The sequence below is a fragment of the Cherax quadricarinatus genome, chromosome 6 (assembly GCF_038502225.1).
Source record: "Cherax quadricarinatus isolate ZL_2023a chromosome 6, ASM3850222v1, whole genome shotgun sequence".
Classification (NCBI taxonomy): Eukaryota; Metazoa; Arthropoda; class Malacostraca; order Decapoda; family Parastacidae; genus Cherax; species Cherax quadricarinatus.
The window spans coordinates 55,098,966-55,104,965 of NC_091297.1; positions in this window are offsets into that span (position 1 = coordinate 55,098,966).

The following is a 6,000-nucleotide window of genomic DNA, read 5'->3' on the forward strand; positions in this document are numbered from 1 at the left end:
AACTTCCAACTGTGTCCCCTTGTTGCTGTGTCCCATCTCTGGAACATCCTGTCTTTGTCCACCTTGTCAATTCCTCTCAGTATTTTGTATGTCGTTATCATGTCCCCCCTATCTCTCCTGTCTTCCAGTGTCGTCAGGTTGATTTCCCTTAACCTCTCCTCGTAGGACATACCTCTTAGCTCTGGGACTAGTCTTGTTGCAAACCTTTGCACTTTCTCTAGTTTCTTTACGTGCTTGGCTAGGTGGGGTTCCAGACTGGTGCCGCATACTCCAATATGGGTCTAACGTACACGGTGTATAGGGTCCTGAACGATTCCTTATTAATATGTCGGAATGCTGTTCTGAGGTTTGGTAGGCGCCCATATGCTGCAGCAGTTATTTGGTTGATGTGCACTTCAGGAGATGTGCCTGGTGTTATACTCACCCCAAGATCTTTTTCCTTGAGTGATGTTTGTAGTTTCTGGCTCCCTAGACTCTATTCCGTCTTCTGTCTTCTTTGCCCTTCCCCAGTCTTCATGACTTTGCACTTGGTGGGGTTGAACTTCAGGAGCCAATTGCTGGACCAGGTCTGCAGCTTATCCACATCCCTTTGTAGTTCTGCCTGGTCTTCGATCGAATGAATTCTTCTCATCAACTTCACGTCATCTGCAAACAGGGACACTTCGGAGTCTATTCCTTCCGTCATGTCGTTCACAAATACCAGAAACAGCACTGGTCCTAGGACTGACCCCTGTGGGACCCCGCTGGTCACAGGTGCCCACTCTGACACCTTGCCACGTACCATGACTCGCTGCTGTCTTCCTGACAAGTATTCCCTGATCCATTGTAGTGCCTTCCCTGTTATCCCTGCTTGGTCCTCCAGTTTTTGCACTAATCTCTTGTGTGGAACTGTGTCAAACGCCTTCTTGCAGTCAAAGAAAATGCAATCCACCCGCCCCTCTCTCTCTTGTCTTACTGCTGTCACCATGTCATAGAACTCCAGTAGGTTTGTGACACAGGATTTCCCATCCCTGAAACCATGTTGGCTCATGTTGATGAGATCATTCCTTTCTAGTGTTCCACCACTCTTCTCCTGATAATCTTTGTGTGTGTGTTGCATGTGTGTGTGTGTGTGTCTGTGTGTGTGCTTCATGTGTGTGTCCTTTTGTGTGTGTGTGTGTGTGTGTATGTGTGTGTGTGTGTGTGTGTGTGTGTGTGTGTGTGTGTGTGTGTGTGTACTCACCTATTTGTACTCACCTATTTGTGGTTGCAGGGGTCGAGTCCTAGCTCCTGGCCCCGCCTCTTCACCGGTTGCTACTAGACCCTCTCTCTCCCCGCTCCATGAGCTTTATCAAACCTCGTCTTAAAACTGTGTATGGTTCCTGCCTCCACTACGTCATTTTCTAGGCTATTCCACTGCCTTACAACTCTATGACTGAAGAAATACTTCCTACTATCTCTCTGACTCATTTGTGTCTTCAACTTCCAATTGTGGCCTCTTGTTTCTGTGTCCCCTCCCTGGAACATCCTGTCCTTGTCCACCTTGTCTATTCCACGCAGTATTTTATATGTCGTTATCATGTCTCCCCTGACCCTCCTGTCCTCCAGTGTCGTCAGGCCGATTTCCCTTAATCTTTCTTCATAGGACATTCCCCTTAGCTCTGGAACTAACCTTGTTGCAAACCTTTGTACTTTCTCTAGTTTCTTGACGTGCTTTATCAAGTGCGGGTTCCAAACAGGTGCTGCATACTCCAGTATGGGCCTGACATACACGGTGTACAGTGTCTTGAATGATTCCTTACTAAGGTGTCGGAATGCTGTTCTCAGGTTTGCCAGGCGCCCATATGCTGCAGCAGTTATCTGATTGATGTGTGCTTCCGGAGACATGCTCGGTGTTATACTCACCCCAAGATCTTTCTCCTTGAGTGAGGTTTGCAGTCTTTGGCCACCTAGCCTATACTCTGTCTGTGGTCTTCTGTGCCCTTCCCCTATCTTCATGACTTTGCATTTGGCAGGATTAAATTCGAGAAGCCATTTGCTGGACCAGGTGTCCAGTCTGTCCAGGTCTCTTTGAAGTCCTGCCTGGTCCTCATCAGATTTAATTCTCCTCATTAACTTCACATCATCTGCAAACAGGGACACTTCTGAGTCTAACCCTTCCGTCATGTCGTTCACATATACCAAAAATAGCACTGGTCCTAGGACCGACCCCTGTGGGACCCCGCTCGTCACAGGTGCCCACTGTGATACATCATTACGTACCATGACTCGTTGTTGCCTCCCTATCAGGTATTCTCTGATCCATTGCAGTGCTCTTCCTGTTATATGCGCCTGATGTGTGTGTGTGTGTGTGTGTGTGTCTGTGTATGTGTGTGTATTTGTGAGTGTGTGTATGTGTGTGTTTGTGTGTGTGTCTGTGTCTGTGTATACTCACTTATTTGTGGTTGCAGGGGTCGTGTCATAGCTCCTGGCCCCGCCTCTTCACTGATTGCTACTGCAGGGGTCGAGACTCGACTCCTGGCCTCGCCTCTTCACTGATCGCTACTAGGTCCTCTCTCTCTCTCTCTCTTCTTCGTGAGCTTTGTCGTACCTCATCTTAAAGCTATGTATGGTTCCTGCGTCCGCTACATCATTTGCTATGCTATTCCATTACATGATGACTCTATGACTGAAGAAATACTTTCTTACACCCCTGTGACTCGTCTGAGTCTTCAGCTTACAATTGCGACCCCTAGTTTCTGTTCTTTCTCTGGAACATCCTGTCTCTGTCCACCTTATCTATTCCATGCAGCATTTTGTATGTCATTATCAAAGCTAGTTCCCTCCGGAACTAGCTTTGTTGCAAACGTTTGTACTTTCTCTAATTTCTTGAGGTGCTTGGCCAGGCGTGGGTTCCAAACTGGTACTGCTTACCCCAGTATGGACCTGACGTACTCACTTTACAGTGTCTTGAACGATTCCTTACTAAGGTATCGGAACGTTATTCTCAGGTTTGCCAGGCGCCCATATGCTGCAACAATTATCTGGTTGATGTGTGCCTCCGGAGACGTGCTCGGTGTTATGGTCATCCCAAGATCTTTCTCTTTGAGTGAGATTTGCAGACTTTGTCCACCTAGCCTATACTCTGTCTGCAGTCTTCTTTGCGCTTCCCCAATCTTCATGACTTTGCATTTGGCAGGGCTGAATTCGAGAAGCCAGTTGCTGGACCACACGTCAGGCCTGACCAGGTCTCTTTGTAGTCCTGTCTGATCCTCGTCTGATTTAATTCTTCTCATTAACTTCACATCATCTGCGAACACGGACACTTCAGAGTCTATCCCTTCTATCATGTCAGTCACATGCATCAATTATAGCGCATGTCCTAGGACTGACCCCTGGGGGGAACCTGCTCGTCACAGACGCCCACTGTGATACCTCATTACGTGAACATCAAAATGGTATACAATACCGACAGGTTGGTAGGTAAGACACATAGGCAACAGTTATGCAACTTTATTCCGAAGGGTTTCGCCTACACAGTAGGCTTCTTCAGTCGAAGAAGCCTACTGTGTAGGCGAAACGTTTCGGAATAAAGTTGCCTAACTGTTGCCTATGTGTCTTACCTACCCACCTCATTACGTACCATGACTCGTTGTTGCCTCCCTGTTAGGTACTCTCTGATCCATTGCAGTGCCCTTCCTGTTATACACGCCTGATCCTCCAGCTTCTGCAGTAATCTCTTATGAGGAACTGTGTTGATGGCCTTCCTGCAGTCCAGAAAAATGCAATCAATTCACCCCTCTTTCTCGTATCTTACTTCTGTTACCTTGTCATAAAACTCCAGAAGGTTTGTGACAGGATTTGCCGTCCATGAATCGTTAATAATCTTGTTCCATTCCAGGTACTCCACCACTCTCCTGATAATCTTCTCCATGACTTTGCATACTATACACGTCAGAGACACTGGTCTCTAGTTTAGTGCCTCGTGAGTCAGTGCCTCGTTTCTGTCTCCTTTCTTAAGAATTGGGACTACATGTGCCGTTTTCCATACCTCACGTAGTTGCCCAGTTTCAAGGGATGTATTGAAGATTGTGGTTAGTGGCCCTCACAAGCTTCTCTACTCCTTCTCTAAGAACCCACGGGGAGAAGTTGTCCGGACCCATCGCCTTTGAGGTATCAAGGTCATTTAGTAGCTTCTGCACCTCCTCCTCTGTTGTTTGTATGTCATCCAACACTTGTTCATACATTCCCTGTTGGTATTCCCCTCTTTGCTATCTTTCCAGAGCCCTTCCTGTCTCTACTGTAAATACTTCCTTAAATATCATGTTGAACTCCTCACATACCTCGTGATCGTTTCTTGTGAGTTCCCCACCTTCTTTCCTCAGCCTGATCACCTGGTTTTTGACTGTTGTCTTCCTCCTGATGTGGCTATACAGCAGTTTCTGGTCAGACTTGAATTTCGAGGCTATGTTATATTCAAACTGTCACTGGGCCTCCCTCCTTATCTGTGCATACTCTTTCCTGGCTCTTCGACTAGTCTCCTTATTTTCCTGTGTTCTTTGCCTTCTGTACTTTTTCCATTCTCTAGTGCACCAGGGGCTCGTTCTGGCCTTCCATTATTTCTGTTGCCTTTGGGAACAAACCTTTCCTCTGCCTCCTTGCATTTTGTTGTTATGTATTCCATCATTTCGTTTACCAACTTTCCTGCCAGTTCTCTGTCCCACTGAACCTCCTGCAGGAAGTTCCTCAAACCTCTGTAGTCCCACTTTTTATATTCTGGCTTTTTCTATTCATCTCCTGTTAACCTCTCCACTTGTAACTCTACTATGTATTCACAGCACAGAACCACGTGGTGACCGTGATGTCCTCAATGTTTGAACTGCTCAGTGTGAACACATGTTCCAGTCTTGCTGGGTCATCCTTCCCTCTCTCTATAGTAGTGTCTTTAACATGTTGATGCATCAGGTTTTCCAGTACCACATCCATCATCTTGGTTCTCCATGTGTGTGTGTGTGTGTGTGTGTGTGTGTGTAGTCACCTAATTGTGGTTGCAGGGGTAGAAACTCAGCTCCTGGCCCCGCCTCTTCACCGACCGCTACTAGGTTCTCTCTCCCCCTGCTCCATGAGCTTTATCATACCACGTCTTAAAACTATGTATAGTTCCTGGCTCCACTACATTGCTTGCCAGACTATTCCTAACTGCTCTATGACTGAAGAAATACTTCCTAACATCCCTTTCACTCATCTGAGTCTTTAGCTTTCAGTTGTGACCCCTTGTTTCTGTGTCCCATCTCTGGAACATCCTGTCTCTGTCCACCTTGTCCATTCCACGCAGTATTTTGTATGTCGTTATCATGTCTCTCCTAACCCTCCTGTCCTCCAGTGTTGTCAGACCGATATCCCTTAACCTTTCTTCATGGGACATTCCCCTTAGCTCTGGAACTAGCCTTATTGCAAACCTTTGCACTTTCTCTAATTTCTTGATGTGTTTGACCAGGTGTGGGTTCCAGATTGGTGCTGCGTACTCCAGTATGGGTTGGACATACACAGTGTATAAAGTCTTGAACGATTCCTTACAGAGGTACCGGAACGCTATTCTCAGGTTTGCCAAGCGCCCATATGCCGCAGTTAATGGTTAATGTGTGCTGGCGATGTACTCGGTATTATACTCACTCCTAGGTCTTTCTCCTTGAGTGAGGTTTGCAGCCTTTGGCCTCCTATCCTGTACTCTTTCTGCAGTCTTCTTTGCCCTCCTCCGATCCTAATAACTTTGCATTTGGCAGGGTTAAATTCTAGGAACCAGTTTCTGAACCACGCATCCAGCCTGTCCAGGTTTCTTTGTAGACTTGTCTGGTCCGCATCTGATTTAATTCTCCTCATTAACTTCACATCATCTGCAAACAGGGACACTTCTGAGTCTATCCCTTCCGTCATGTCGTTCACATATACCAAGAATAGCACTGGTCCCAGGACTTACCCCTGTGGGACCCCGCTCGTCACCGGCGCCCACTGTGATACCTCATCACGGATCATGACTCGCTG